The sequence below is a fragment of the Balaenoptera physalus genome (assembly GCF_965194825.1).
Source record: "Balaenoptera physalus genome assembly, chromosome: 18".
NCBI classification, from domain to species: domain Eukaryota; kingdom Metazoa; phylum Chordata; class Mammalia; order Artiodactyla; family Balaenopteridae; genus Balaenoptera; species Balaenoptera physalus.
Genome location: NC_138899.1, coordinates 12,838,880 through 12,854,757, shown reverse-complemented (window position 1 = coordinate 12,854,757; position 15,878 = coordinate 12,838,880). Strand labels below are relative to the sequence as shown.

Below are 15,878 nucleotides of genomic sequence, written 5' to 3'. Positions count from 1 at the left end.
ACGGGTTCGAGCCCTGGTCTGGGAAGATCCCACATGCTGCAGAGCAACTAGGCCCGTGAGCCACAATTACTGAGCCTGCGCGTCTGGAGCCTGTGCTCCGCAACAGGAGAGGCCGCGATAATGAGAGGCCCGCGCACCGCGATGAAGAGTGGCCCCCACTTGCCACAACTAGAGAAAGCCCTCGCACAGAAACGAAGACCCAACACAGCCATAAATCAAAAATAAATAAATAAAAATTAAAAAAAAAAAAAGCTGCAGTGCAAAACACTAGCGTACTGACTGCACCCCCCCAGACTCAGGTTGCCAGAGGAGCCTAGAATGAGAAGCAATCCAAAGACCTCTGTCTACTTCTGTCTTGGAGCCTGAATCCACATCCTGAGTCTTGCCTCTGCAATGCAAAGAAAGGCCAGAGCGCCTCAGCTGGTGTGAAGAACCAACAGAGAAGAAGCAAGTTTTATCTGGAGTCTGGCAAGGTGCTTCCCTAGGCCATCTCCCCAGTCCTGGTAGCAGAATGGGGGAAGGCTCACTGGCAGAGGACCCTCCTGGGGGAGCTGCCTCCAGTCTCATCTCATTTCACAAGGGAGAAGAAAGAAGGGCAGGGAGACCCTGGCCTTTCTCCTGCGGGGGGCCATCTGGGAAGCCAGCTATTGTGGCCAAAGTGAGCTTAATCCGCCCATCCTCCAGCAGCTGGCCTCATCCTGGGAGAGGAATGGAGATGGAAGTGAGTACAAATACAGGTGGGAGGACAGCCTTTCCTCCACCAGAGTCCACAGCACCTTTCTTTCTTTCTTTTTTTTTTTTTAATTTATTTATTTGGTTGCACTGGGTCTTAGTTGCGGCAGGTGGGCTCCTTAGTTGCGGCTCACGTGCCCGTTTGTTGTGGCTCGCTGGCTCCTTAGTTGTGGCACATGTGCTCCTTAGTTGCAGCCAGCAGTCTCCTTTGTTGCAACTTGCTGCCTCCTTAGTTGCGGTATGTGTGCTCCTTAGTTGCAGCCAGCGGGCTCCCTAGTTGCAGCACATGAATTCTTAGTTGCTTCACGCATGTGGGATCTAGTTCCCTGACCAGGGATCGAACCCGGGCCTCCTGCATTGGGAGTGTGGAGTCTTAACCACTGTGCCACCAGGGAAGTCCCCCAACACCTTTCTGTAAGTAGAGTTTGAATACCTTTTCCCTCAGTTTATTTTGTTTGCATCATCACTCACTACCTTTCAGTTCATTTACACACTCTGTATTAGTTATCTATTGCTTGTAACAAATGACCCCAAAAGTTAGAGGCTTAAAGCAGCAAATATTTATTATCTCACAGTTTCTGTGGGTCAAGAATCCAAGCATGACTCTGGTCACTCACTAGGCTGCAATCAAGCTGTGGGGCTGGGCTTTCAGTCATCTTAAGGGTGGACTCGAGGTAGACTCACTCCCAAGCTCCCTCAGTAGTTGTTGGCAGGATTCAGTTTCTCTAGGGCTATCAGACTGAGGACCTCGCTTCCTTGCTGGCTGGGCCGAAGGCTGCACACATGGGCCTTGGCATAGAGCAGCTCACAACGTGGCAACTGACTTCATCCTAGCAGGCAAGTGAGAAAGCAAGAGTGGAGTGTAAGCAAGACGGAAGTTACGGTCCTGTATTTTAATCCCAGAAGTGATACATCTCCACTTTTGCCTTGTTCTTAGTTAAAAGCAAATCACTAGGTTCAGCCTACGCTCAAGAGGAGGAAATTTACCAAGAGTTTTGTGTCGACTTGACTGGGCCATGGGTGCCCAGATATTTGGCCAAACATTATTCTGGGTGTTTCTATGAGTGTATTTTTGGATGAGATCAACATTTACACGGAAAGATTGAATAAAGCAAGATTGCCCTCCCTAATGTGGGTGGGCCTCCTCTAATGCACTGAAGACCTGAATAGTACAAAAAAGCTGGCCTTTCTCCAAGTAAGAGTGAATTCTCGCCTAACAGCCCTTGAACTAGGACATTAGCCTTTTCCGGCATTCAGACTCAGACTGAGACATTGGCTCTTCCTGGAGTCTGCCAGCCTTCAGACTGGAACTCTATCACTGGCACGCCTGGTTCTCGAGCCTCAGACTGGCCCTACATTATTGGCTCTTCTGGGTCTCCAGATTGCTGACTCACCCTGCAGGTCTTGGGACTTGCCAGCCTCCATAATCTCATGAGCCAATTCCATATAATAAATCTCCCTCCATATATAAATAGGTGACAGAAAGAGAGATAGGTGGATAGGTAGGTAGGTAGGTAGATAGATAGATAGATAGATAGATCCCATTGGTCTGTTTCTCTGGAGAACCCTGACTAATACAGGGTTGAATACCAGCAAGCAGGGATCATTGGGTGCCATCTTAGAAGTCTGCCTCCCACACAATATTGTGGACTTTATTACATACTATCTCCCTATTTAGAGAATTATAATTTACAGTCTAAGGATTTCACTATATACCCTTTTTCCCCCATTTATCTTGACTTTAATCCCTCCCTTACAATCATGTATACCACTGTATCTAGAAAAAAATGTCCAGTGTGCCACAGACATGTAGGAAGTCCTTATTAACTACAGTGTTAACTAAAAAGGCAAGGGCTACTTATGTTTAAGTATTAAACATTAAATAGGCATAAATTAAATTCAGTTTCCCTGATCAAAGCAAATATCCATCTAGCACCAGTACAGTATTCAAAGGAAATTGATTGGCCTTCATTAGATGATAAACTAGCATTTCAACAGAATATGCTTCCATTGGTGGATCCTGGAAGTTACTCTGCTGTTCGCAGTGAGAGGTGGGAAGGTTACGTCTTTAAGTTGCCTCTTTTTTTAAAAAATAAATTTAGTTATTTATTTATTTATTTTTGGCTGCGTTGGGTCTTCGTTGCTGTGCGCGGGCTTTCTCTAGTTGTGACGAGCGGGAGCCACTCTTCGTTGCGGTGCTCGGGCTTCTCATTGTGGTGGCTTCTCTTGTTACTGAGCACGGGCTCTAGGCGTGCGGGCTTCAGTAGTTGTGGCTCACGGGCTCTAGAGCACAGGCTCGGTAGTTGTGGCACACAGGCTTAGTTGCTCCACAGCGTGTGGGATCTTCCCGGACCAGGGCTCGAACATGTGTCCCCTGCATTGGCAGGTGGACTGTTAACCACTGCGCCACCAGGGAAGTCCTTTAAGTTACCTCTTTAACCTCTCTTGGTCAAGGCTAATGAAGACATATTAATGAAATTAATTTAAAAATAGCAAATATCTGATTCCTTTTTTCTTCTTTGTAAAATTGGTTCAATAACAAAGCAGTTTAAATGTCCAGTGATGGTTGATTTATTGTCAATTACTGGATTTACCTGGCTGCAGGTTAACTGGTTTGGTTTGCAGACTATCCTAACAGCCCATGAAAAGAGATTATTTTCCTCCCTAGAGAGATTTTCTCCCAGAGAGCCTTGGTGATTAAGAGACAGCTGATAAGATCTGGTGGTAGATATCTGAGTGGGAGGAGCTGTCGATTAAATCAGGAGCATGAAACCTGGAGCGTTCCTCTCCTCCCCCCTCAGATCACCAAGCCCTAAAGCTTGGCTCTTCCTGCTGCAGAAGAGTCAATGCACTAATCAGGACGACCTTATTACGAAACCCACTCCAGCCAACCTTCCCTAGAAAGTGACACTATCACAGGTGACTGTAGCACCTTAACCAGATTTAGTCTACAAACCAGTTAATCTACATTGGATTAATAAGGAATTTACTACAGTTTGAGGTTGCTTTTTTTTTTTTTTAACTGACTTATAACACACATATAGTAAAATGCCCAAAACTAAGTGTTTTATACCTCAGGGAACTTTTACATATGTAGCCACCAACCACATCAAGATATAGACCTTTTCTGTCGCTCCAGAGGGCTGCTCCATGCTCCTTCTCAATACCCACAGCCCACAAGGAACCCCATAAGGAACCACCGTTCTCACATCCATCACCATGGGTTAGTTTCGTCAGTTCCTGAGCTTCATATAAATTAAATCATACAGTATGCGCTCTCTTGTGTCTAGATGTTTTTGCTCAGCATTATGTCTGTGAGGTTCAGCCATGCTGTTACGTATAACAGTAGCTTGTTCTTTCTTATCACTATACAGCATTCCTGTGCATGAACATACTTCAATTGTTTATACAATCTACAGTTGATGGACATTTGCATGGTTCCCACTTCGAATCTATTGTGAAAAAAAGCTGCTATGGACATTCCCGTCGATGGCTTTTGGTGGTGGACAGACACAGGGCTCATTTCTCCCAGGTAAATACCTAGAAGTAGGATTGCGAGGTCACAGGAGACAGTTTTCTCAAGTGGTTGTACCAGTTCACACCAGGACAAGCAAGTTGCACACGTCACAGGATGGGCTACTTGGTCAGCAGACTCTGCAACAGAGCTTAGTGTGCAGGATGTTTATTACAGACTGCCCTTGGGACCAACTCCTGTGGAAGGGAGCGGTAGGAAGTAAAATTGGACAAAGGGAGAGTGAAATTGAGCTGCAGTGCAGGGCCAATAACAACCTGGGGTCGGGGGTGTTAGAAATGGCCCCTCAGAATGATCCTGAGTTGGGCAAGTGGGCTAGCCCTTTGTGCCCTCCATCAGTCATGGTGACTTTGGATGAGATGCAGTTGAGGCAATCGCAGAAGGATTGGAGATGGAGGCTGTCAGCACTCTTAAGCATCCGGGGCGAGAATCATCTCATTGAAAGGAGATCCGGGCAGTGCCTCACAGTGTCTACCTACTCCACACACCCACATGCATACCTAGTGCCGTCAGCGTTTTTCATTTTAGTCATTCTGGTGGGTGTGTAGTGGTATGCCATTGTGGATTTTACTTTGCATTTCTCTAAGGTCAATAACATTCATATGCTTATTGGCCATTGGTTATCCTCTTCTGTGATGTACCTGTTCATGTCTTTTGCCCATTGTTTAAACGGGTTGTTTGTCTTTTTCTTGTATATAAATATTAGTGCTTTATATTTTCTGGATGTATATTTGTAAATATCCTATCCCAGTACAAAGTTGGCCTTCTCACACTCGTTGGAGTCTTTTGATAAACAGAACGCTTTAATTTTAATGAAGTCAATGTACCAATCTTCTCTTTTATGATTAATTTTTTTGTATTCTTTTGAAGAAAACTTTCCTTACTTCAGGGTTGTTCTTGACCGCCAGGCCCTCAATGGTAGGCTGATTTGACCTTAACGTAGAATAGTTACTTTAAGCATACAGAAATTGTTGAGCCAAGAGAAATACAGCTACTGTTATTAGTTAGTCTTTGTTTCACATTATTATTGAAACATTTAATTGACAAGTTTGGCTCTTGGCCAGTGTTTCCCTAAATGTATGTCACCAAGCACTATGTCTGTGTTGAAAAAATAAAAAGGGATTCCGTGATCAAATAAGTTTGAGAAACGCCTGGTTAAACAAAGTTAAGCAGGTTCTTTACTGTAGAACTCCTTGTGTTCTTCAATATCCTAATATACATTAGATAACTTCAAGAGAGACGGTGGATACTTTCTATCCCCAAATTATTTGACCATAGAATGCTTTATCCCCAGAGCATTTCACAGGACTGGTGTTCCACAGGTGACCGGTTTAGTAAATATCTCTCAAGACAAAAGGTATGACGTCCAACAAAAAAGAAGTCAAAAAAATCTGAATCCAGGAGTCCATAGTGATATTTAAAAATACCTCTAAAAATCAGGGGGGAAGGGGACTAGCCATTTTTCATAGAAGGATACTAGTTAATGAATGTAGAAAGACAGAGAATCAGGAAATCATCATTTTGCAATCCCCCGCGTAAAAGTAGATTCAGGCAAAGATCATCAATCAATGTTAAGACCATTGGGTAAAAAGGTTATGGGGAAATGAAATTTTCTCATGGTCTCAATACAGCATTCCCCAAATTACTTCTTAATTGCTAAGTGGAAGACGTAGCTTTTCAGTGGAAAGATCTGGCTGACACCAACTGAACCAGGTGATCAAACTTAGTACCACCCACAATGAGACTCAAGTCCATAATGGTTCTCTGCTGTGACACAGGAGAAGCACCCCATGTGCTTCACCTCTGTGGTATCCTTGCCAAAAACATCTACCCTGCCTCTAATCATGGGGAAGAAATCAGACAAATCCACATCACAGGCATTCCACAAAAATAACTTTGAATGCTGCAAAAAGGTTTGTCTCAAAAGACAGAAATGGGGAGAGGGGGGTTTTCTAGATTTAAGGAAACTAAAGAGACATTTTTAAGAGTGGAAACATTTTTTCCACTCTTTGCACGTGGGAAAGCCTCCTCATCTTTCCCATGTGCAATGTGGTTCCACAGACAAAATTGTATTGCCTATGGAATGCCTCAGAAGAAGGAAAATGGGGTCCCACCCGTAAGGGAGTACATCAAAATCGATGTTTTGGGCTCTGTAGAAAAAGCCAGTCTTTCCCCTGATCTGGAAGTTCAGGAACCTCCTTCCACTGTGGCTCGTACCCCACTCCTTTCCTGCTGAGAATCAGTGAATTAGTTAAGGTTTTTCCATTAACGTAAGTGATACTCTTAAGACTTGCTGCCCAAAGAGCTGGACTTCTGGGGGGGTTTTTTGGTTTTTTTTCCCCCACCTTAATGGCTGAACAACACAAACTAAAGAAAACCCAGGGTACTGTTGCCCTGTGGCCAAACGAGAGCATGTAAGTAATTTTGGAGTTTACCTGGGAAACCAGAGTGGAAGATTTAGGATAGACATCAGTTGTCCCCTTTAAACCAGCTCAGAACTTCATCACATGCTTCCTTCCTTCCTTCATTCTTTCCTTCGGCCTCATTTGTCACCATATCTTCCATGCCCTGTGTGGCTGGATTTTCTCCACATCCTAAACACAGTTGCTATTTAAAGCATTCACATTATTTCCTTTTGAGAATGATTTTGGTCTGGTGGTTGCTCTTGTTGTTTTTTCTAGCAATAAATTATCTCACTTCAGCAATTTCCGGTGTTTTCATTCCCCAATCAGGGACCTGTGATTTGTAACTAAAACAAAACAAAGATACAAGAAGCTCTTCTCATTCACTCATACCTCTAGTATTCACTGTGTAATTTTTTTTTTAATTACAAACTTTTTTTCCCCTCAATCATACATAACAAAACTGATTTCTCAACATTTACTTTAAAGCAGGACAATAGTGATTGTGACCTCTAGGACCTCCCAAAGCCACCCATGGCCATGGCCTGGGGCCAGGTGGGAAGGACAGGAAAGAAGCCCCAGGGCCAGGGGCAGGATTGGCTAGGATACTGAAACCAGCAGGGGATCAAGGACAGATGCTTCTTGGGACTCAAGGGAGAGTCTTTTCAAGGGTAAGTCCTGGCAGGAGTCTGAGATGGAGAAATATGATAGTAAGAAGTGGAAAACCCTAAAATAATGGCTGGCCCTCTCATTCTTACTTGAAGGAATTCCGAAGAGGAGCAAAAGAACACATCTTTTCTTTTTGTTTTATTCTATCTGCAGAGTTCCTTCAGGATGACTGTGTCCTCTTTTTTTCTTCCTACAAAGCTTTGTCAGCCTCAGTCCTGAACAAATATCGTCTGACATATTAGCACATCAGTAGCTTAGAAAAGTGTAATTAAAGGTAAAATGTACTAGAACTGAATGATACAGATACCCTAGTCATTCACTTTTAATTACATTTGGATAGATTTTTCGTTGCCATGGAAACTCTCTATCCTTAGGAAATTTGAGAGGCAGGGATCTCCTCCAAATTTCACAGTTCTGTATCTTAAAGAAATTTCTTGTTCTATTTATGAGTTTAGAAGATATTCTGCAACTTTCCATTAGGATAACAGGCAAACTTATCTGTTGTCAGTGGCTCAGAGCAGTTAACATAAAAGGCATTGTTTGCTTTTCATTGTTACAAATTGTTACAAATTTCATTGCTACAAAAACTGCTATGAGTTCTATATGGAGCTATTTTCTTTATTGTCTGTAGGTTGGTTTATTCATTAAACTTGTATGTCCAAAATGACAGCCACTAGCCACATTCACATGTAGCTATTTAAATTTATGTTAGATAAAATTAAATATTCAGTAAAATTGAAATATAATTCTTCAGTGGTATTACTAGAATTTCAAGTCCCACCAGCCACATTTTAAGTGCTCAATAGCCTTAGGTAGTTAGTGGCTATGTATTAGCATAGATATAGACCATTTCAATCATCACAGAAATTTCTATTCAATAGCACTACATTAGAATAAAAATTGCTTGCATTAGATCTATTCAATTTTCTTTGCTCAGAAACAACAAGAGACTTAAAACATATGCAAAGCTAGTTTATGGGTGTGCAAACTGTGTCATCATAAACAGCCTTGCACTTAAGGAGGACCCCATGTATGGCTTAATGCTCTGTTCTCACAATCTTGAAGTTAATAATTTTAATAACTTTGACTGAGGGACTTCACATTTAGGCACTGGACTCCTCTCAAATTATATAGCCAGTCCTGCGCATAAGAGATGGCGCTTGGATTTTGAGTTCTTGGTTTCCCTTCCCTTGTAACAGGTTTTTCTCAACCTCCTTTCTTATAATCTTTAGAGACTGAGGAAAAACATTTGGCACATGGGATAAAATTTAGGTGCCTGGAATCCTTTAGGCCACCTCATCAGAGACCCTCATCAGGGATTCAGTTTAAATAATGTCTGTTCCCAGGAATTCCAGAAGCCTACAGCTGTGTCCTGGCACCTTCACTATTAAGGGAAAATTGAGTTCTCTTTTGAACAAGTGTTTTCTAACAAGGATTCTGAGTTGCCCACAGTGGAATTCCTTTCCATTCAACAGCCTTGCCAGGGCTCATGTTTAAGCTTTAGCCTGATTGGTTTTATTCACCATTCTTTCATTCCTTTATTCTCACTGTCATTCATTCAGCAAACACGAAGCATCTATTATATACAGGACACCATTACAGGTCTGAATAAAAAAATTATATGGCACAAACCTACTGTTACCATCTGGTAAATTAAGTGCTGCAATTAACCCAACATTAACGATAGATTCAGGAGGACAGTAAAATCAAAAGCAGCCTGAGTATCATCAAGGGTTTATTAGCTACTATCCATGTTTCCATGGTCACATTAAAACAAGAACAATAAAAAGAGAGTAATGTAGCAACAATTCTGACTGATTCGTGTATTGTGTTATGAAGGGGAAAGTTTTCTTCCAAACCAAATTTTGGTTAAATTTTTTTTCAAAATAGGTACAGTGTACCTGCCAAAAAAAGAAAAAAATAGCACAGATAAAAGCAGTGTTAGTAATAACAATACAGTAAATACTGTAAAGTCATTTTCACTTACTTTGGGAATTCATTGCATGAGGTGCTTTTCTGAAAATTTTGATTGCTTATGTTTGAATTAAGCTAACATTCACATTGATGTTGCATTCTGTGAGCTTATGTGATTCAAGTGTGTACCAAATGGCAGAGAGAAGGCAGTTATGTGATTAAACTGGCCAACAAAAATTTGCAAAGCCAGAAACACTCATACTGAGAATTGAACTGTCATTAAAAGTATTTTTCTCTCCTTTCTATACCTTGGAAAATCGTACCTCAAAATTGACTGGGAAATAAGGGAAAACAGAATACAAAGTAGAAAAATTAGAAAAAAAAAAGGGGGGGGGTGAAGTTATTATTCACAATGTATGCCAGATGGTCCTGTACTTCTGAAAGCTGAGCTCTTCCTACCTGATTCTGAGTTCAGGATATGAGAACAGCCAGAACCAAGTGCTTTTGGTCCTCAGCAGAAATCACTGGCTTCTAGGGCACTGAAGTGGGATGGATGGTAGACTTTCATCTCAAGGGATTTTTTCCTTATTGACTCCAAGTTTGACTTTCTCTAGTCCTAGTCTGGAAAACTATACATTCTAGTGGGAGGTGAAAAGAACATGTGTAATGGAAAATAATGGCGTGTGGGATAAATCTTATTAGGAAAAGCTGATTATAATCTTACCTCAGAAGACTGAGATGCTTAAGGAAATGAATCAAATTTTAAAGTTAACTAGGGGGGCTTCCCTGGTGGCACAGTTGTTAAGAATCCGCCTGCCAATACAGGGGACGTGGGTTCGAGCCCTGGTGGTCCGGGAAGATTCCACATGCCGCAGAGCAATTAAGCCCATGTGCCACAACTACTGAGCGCGCTCTCTAGGGCCCGCAAGCCACAACTACTGAGCCTGTGTACCACAACTACTGAAGCCCACGTGCCTAGAGCCGTGCTCTGCAACAAGAGAAGCCACCACAATGAGAAGCCTGCGCACCACAACGAAGAGTAGCCCCCGCTCGCCACAATTAGAGAAAGCCCACACTCAGCAACGAAGACCAAACGCAGCCAAAAATATAAATAAATAAATAAATAAATTTATTTACTAAAAAAAATAAAGTTAATTAGGCATTAATATATTGCATCATTTGTTGAAAATCCTCCTAAAAAGTATGTGTTCAATTTCAGAGTTAAAGTAGCAGCAAGTTTTGGAGTCCATGTACCTGTTTCCAAGTCCCCATTAAATAGCCCATAAAAATACTGAAAACTGAAAATTGACAAAATGCGAAAGTCAAGGTAGGATTTCTACTAACTGCATTATTCCTATATTTTACTACAGCTTAAAACATACACACACACCCTCACACACACATCTACATTAACTTAAAGGCAAAATACTAGAAATAATTTCAGTATTGTAAAGGACAAAAGTGATGTTCCATATAATTACCATGTCATCAATATTTAACACTGTTCTAGAAGTTTTGCCTAATTCATTGAAACAAGGAAAAGATAGAGATAAGAAATAGAAATTAAGAAATTAAGAGAAGAAAATATTGCAGATACACAATTGTTTATTTGGAAAACCTTAGAAAATCAAATAGAAAACTATTATAACTAAAAAGGAACACAAATAAATGTACACAAATCAGTGCTAACTACACTCAATTAAAATATAGTACAGAAAAGCTGCTGTTCATTTTGGGAAAAAAAAAAAGCAAACAAGCAAATGAAAACACCTTAACAAGAGAGGTGAAGAAGCTACATTGGAGGGAACCACAAAATTAAATAAGACACCTAAGGACATGGTGCTACTGGAAGATCCAGTACTATTAAGATGCTATTTTTCTTGAATTTACTGTATACCCTTAATTCAACATCAGTCAAACTGCCAATTTTGAGGGAACTGATAAAATGATTGTATACAGTTCATCTTAAAAATAAATGGAAAGGAAGAGATCAGAACATTTTAATAATGTAGAGAAATGTTGGTGGGGTGGATCTTGGGTGCCTGATCTTAAAGTGTGTGATGAAAAATAAATAAATAAAATTTTATATACGCTTCAGAGTCAGACCTGATTGAAGCTGTACAAACTACTACTAGCTGGGTTATCTTAGGCAAGGGGCTAAACTTTTCTTTTCTTTTCTTTTCTTTTCTTCCTGACTGCCCACTTGGCATGTGGGATCTTAGTTCCCCAACCAGGGATCGAACCCACGCCCCCTGCAGTGGAAGTGCAGAGTCTTAACCCCTAGACCGCCAGGGAAGTCCCAAGGGGCTAAACTTTTCTAAGACAGACAATTTCTTCATCTAGAAAATCATTATAGTTATATATATAATTTATTTATGTATAAATATATAGTCATTATATTATATATTACATTATATAGTCTATATTTATATATAATTTATATTTAATATAAATTATTATATAAGGTGTGATTAGAATTAAGAGATAATTTTACCTCTTAGCACAATACCTGCTACATTTTTACTGTTATTATACAGACAACAGAACCTTTAGGGAAACGTGTTCCATGAATCAAAAGAGGGTCATTTTTCAAACCTGATAAAGCAAATAATTAGAATGAAACCATATTGCGAATCTTTACGGGCTATAGTAATACCCACTGCTGGTACTGGCGTGATAAGGTGGGTCCTGGAGTGAAAAATGGTGTGAAGTTACTGGAGAGTAATCTAACAATACTTCTCAAGAGCTTCAAACATGTTTCTACCCTTTGACCCAGTAATTGTATTTCTAGGAATCTAACACAAATATATTAATTACCTCATCATACATAACAATTCAAATATTCAACAGAGAAACTATAAAGTAATATGGGATATACTCATATGAGAATATTTTAGGTTATGTATATTTATGCAAGTAAAGATTACAAATGACATGGTAAAATGCTCACAGCAGAATAAAGAATGCATATGTTGAATTTCTTTATGTTTTTCTGTGTTTTCTAAATATTCTACAATAAGCACTTAGAAATACGTGTCACTTTTAAACAATTTTTATTTTATGTTGGAGTATAGTTGATTAACAATGTTGTGTTAGTTTCAGGTGTACAGCAAAGTGATTCAGTTACACATACACATGTATCTATTCATTTTCAACTTCTTTTCCCATTTCGGTTATTACAGAATATTGAGCAGAGTTCAATATACAGTAGGTCCTTGTTATCTATTTTAAATATAGCAGTGTGTATATGTCAATCCCCAAAAAAGCATATCTAAGAGAACAGTTAAGCTGCTGTAAATCAAGAAATTAAAGTATAAGATTTAAACTTTCTTTAAATGGAATAAAATGTGTAAGTCTACTTCCCTGTGTTAGTATTGTTTAATTAACAATTAATATTTTGGCATTGATTTGAGTTATTTAAAAACCTTGGAGTTATCTCTGAAAACATTAATCATTCTATAATATTTATAATATTAAAGAGTAGAATATTAGACCTCATGTTTTTTTTGTTTTGTTTTGTTATTTTAATTTATTTTTTTAATTTTGGCTGCATCAGGTCTTAGCTGCAGCACGTGGGATCTTCGCTGCGGCATGTGAGATTTTTTTTTTTTAGTTGCAGCATGCACACTTCTTAGTTGCAGCATGCAGACTTCTTAGTTGCAGCATGCAGACCCTTAGTTGCAGCATGCATGCAGGATCTAGTTCCCCGACCAGGGATCGAACCCAGGTCCCCTGCATTGGGAGCATGGAGTCTTACGCATTGGACCACCAGGGAAGTCCCTAGACACCTCATATGTTTTAGGAGAAGTACAGAATACTCCCTGGAATTGTATATATATATATGCTTATATTTTAATTGCTATTAATAGAGTTACCCTTCTTGTAATTTTTCTCTTTCTCTTAAAAAAGAAATTCATTTTAAAAAATGAGGATCACAGGTATTTGGATTCTTGTTAATGGAGATTCTCTATATAATGAAAATTACAGAGTACCTATATTCTGTACTACTAAGGAAATGAACACAGCCCTTGGAACATGGCAAATCTTGGTGAAAATTCTAATTTACTCACTTGCTATCTGTAGGTCTTGACTTTGTCCAAATTATTTCACCTCTACCAGCTTCAGTAATCGAAACTAAACAATGGGGACAATTTTAAGAGTTGTTTTGAGATAATTCCTTACACACCTGTGGCTAGGATTAAAAATCCAGGCTCTGCCCCAGAGAACTAAAGTTAGGGGACAAAATTTTAAATAAAAAATAGAAAACAATGTGCAATTTTAAAATGTGTTGTATTTAGAAGATAAGAGCATACTCTTATAGCAGCACAGAAAAAACTAAGTTTAGGACAGAGTTAGCAGAAACAAATGGCTAAAATTGGAATAACAGACCAGAGGGTGTGTTTGAAGCTAGATTCGCTAGTTTGGTTTCTTGGGGGGACAGCCCCACCCTACCTTGCTCCTCCCCTTTTCTCCTTTATATCAAGGAGAGTTAGAAATTGCTTTTTGTTTTTTGTGTTTTTTTGAATTTTATTTTATTTATTTATTTATACGGCAGGTTCTTATTAGTCATCAATTTTATACACATCAGTGCATACATGTCAATCCCAATCTCCCAATTCATCCCACCACCACCACCCTCCCCCTGCCACTTTCCCCCCTTGGTGTCCATATGTTTGTTCTCTAAGAAATTGAATTTTCTGGTAATTTGAATATTCTGATTCACTGATATTACAATAAGTACCAAAGACAGCTTACACATTCCCTAATAACTACAACATTTTAATAAAATACACTTCATCTGAAACTGCTCTGAACATAATCATAGACTGGGAATCATAGATGTATCTGAATCTCTGTAGATTCAAACCTTAGCTCAAGATCTTACAGTGCCTCAGGTTGTCCATTTAAACATCATTTATATAGACAGTAAATAAAAGCCTGATTATTTTCACTTTACGGCTTTCTGTCTACTTTTTACGTACTCTTTGAATAGGAGTTTGTGACAACAAGTGTTATAATTATAGCTATGGAAAAAGATAAATTACAATACATTGGGAGTCTCTTGTATTGCACCAGGAGCAAATTGGGGCAGATTTTGTGTGGATATACATAGAGGACTTAGATATTAAAAATGGCTATGTTTAGAGAGTTGGCTTGGAAAGTGAATAAAAATTAAATACTCTGGCATTTCTATTTTGGTTATTAGTATTGTAAATGTACACATTGACCTTTTGAAAGTCAGAAATTACCAGGGCCTAGACAAATAAATGGAACATAGCAGAACATATTTTAAATTCAACCCCATTGTCTTTAAAGTATTTGAAAAAAATAAAAAGCAGCTAGAGAGAGAACTCAAGAGGAAATAAAAGAAAATAATTAATACAAATAAAATATTTAAAAGTCTATAAAGAAATTAATTTTAAGCAGGAGATTCAATATGAAAAGCACATTTCGGGGTTTCCCTGGTGGCGCAGTGGTTAAGAACCCGCCTGCCAACACAGGGGACGCAGGTTCAAGCCCTGGTCCGGGAAGATTCCCACATGCCGTGGAGCAACTAAGCCTATGTACCACAACTAGTGAGGCTGTGCTCTAGAGCCCACGAGCCACGACTACTGAGCCCACGTGCTACAACTACTGAAGCCCGTGTGCCTAGAGCCTGTGCTCTGAAACAAGAGAAGTCACTGCAATGAGAAGCCTGCGCACTGCAAGGAAGAGTAGCACCCACTTGCTGCAACTAGAGAAAGCCTGTGTGCAGCAACAAAGACCCAACACAGCCAAAAATAAATAAATACAATTTATTTTTTTTTAAATTAAAAATTAAAAAAATTAAAGAAAAAAAGAAAGAAAAGCACATTTCTGTTTGGCACTCATCTTTCTGATTTTTTTGGCCCTGGGCAGAGGGACAATGTTGATAGAAGAGAAGCTAAAGCATTGACTGCTGGCATGTGGATGTATGTTTTTGTCCAAGGTTGTGTGAGTTAATCATATTGGGAGAAGAAAAGAGATAGCATTTGGTTCTGTCAGAAAGAGCTGTTGAGTTTGCAAAACAGTGGGGCTGGACAATGAAAACATTGGCTCAGTGGTAGAAGGTGGTGACCATAAAACCAAAACATCCAAGTGTTGAACGAGATTTGAGAGACCTTGTTTATTAGAGTGAAACTGAGCAGGACTCTGCGGGGCTTTCCCAATGACAGATGCCTTGATGTCCCCCGCTTATTATTGATTGGGAAAAGAGGCTATGGAAATAAACTGTAGCCACCTAGGTCTTCCCTGAGTTCCAAAGAGCAAGTTTAATCAGAGAAGTGAGAAGATGTAGAAACAAAGGAAAGCAGTCAACAAGACAAAATAATCATAGTTTAGCTATAAAACAAGGTCAAGGACTTTTAGTTCCTCCTCAAGGGCTATAGATAATATCCTGAGCCATATCCTTGCGTTATTTTGCAGATACTAAAGTCCACACCAGGTGGAAGAAGTTAACTACATGCAAACCACTGGCATGTAGACCCCAGACAGGTTGGACCCAGAAGGTGGATGATTGAGATTCCCAGCACATCACCCTGTTACCTCACCATCAGCCAATCAAAGAATTGCACACAAGCTGATCAGGTACCCTGCAACCCACACCCCTA

The 15,878-nt window shown here is 39.8% G+C and overlaps 1 long non-coding RNA gene across 1 annotated transcript in view; it reads left to right on the top strand.

Annotated features, from left to right (window-relative positions):
* The first annotated feature begins 361 nt into the window (after nucleotides 1-361).
* Nucleotides 362-15,878, top strand: part of LOC309647405 — a 138,888-nt gene continuing 123,371 nt past the window's right edge. Inside the window, exons 1-2 of the long non-coding RNA XR_014256022.1 lie at nucleotides 362-473; nucleotides 581-15,855. This is a non-coding gene — a long non-coding RNA (uncharacterized lncRNA). The remainder of the gene's footprint in view (nucleotides 474-580; nucleotides 15,856-15,878) is intronic.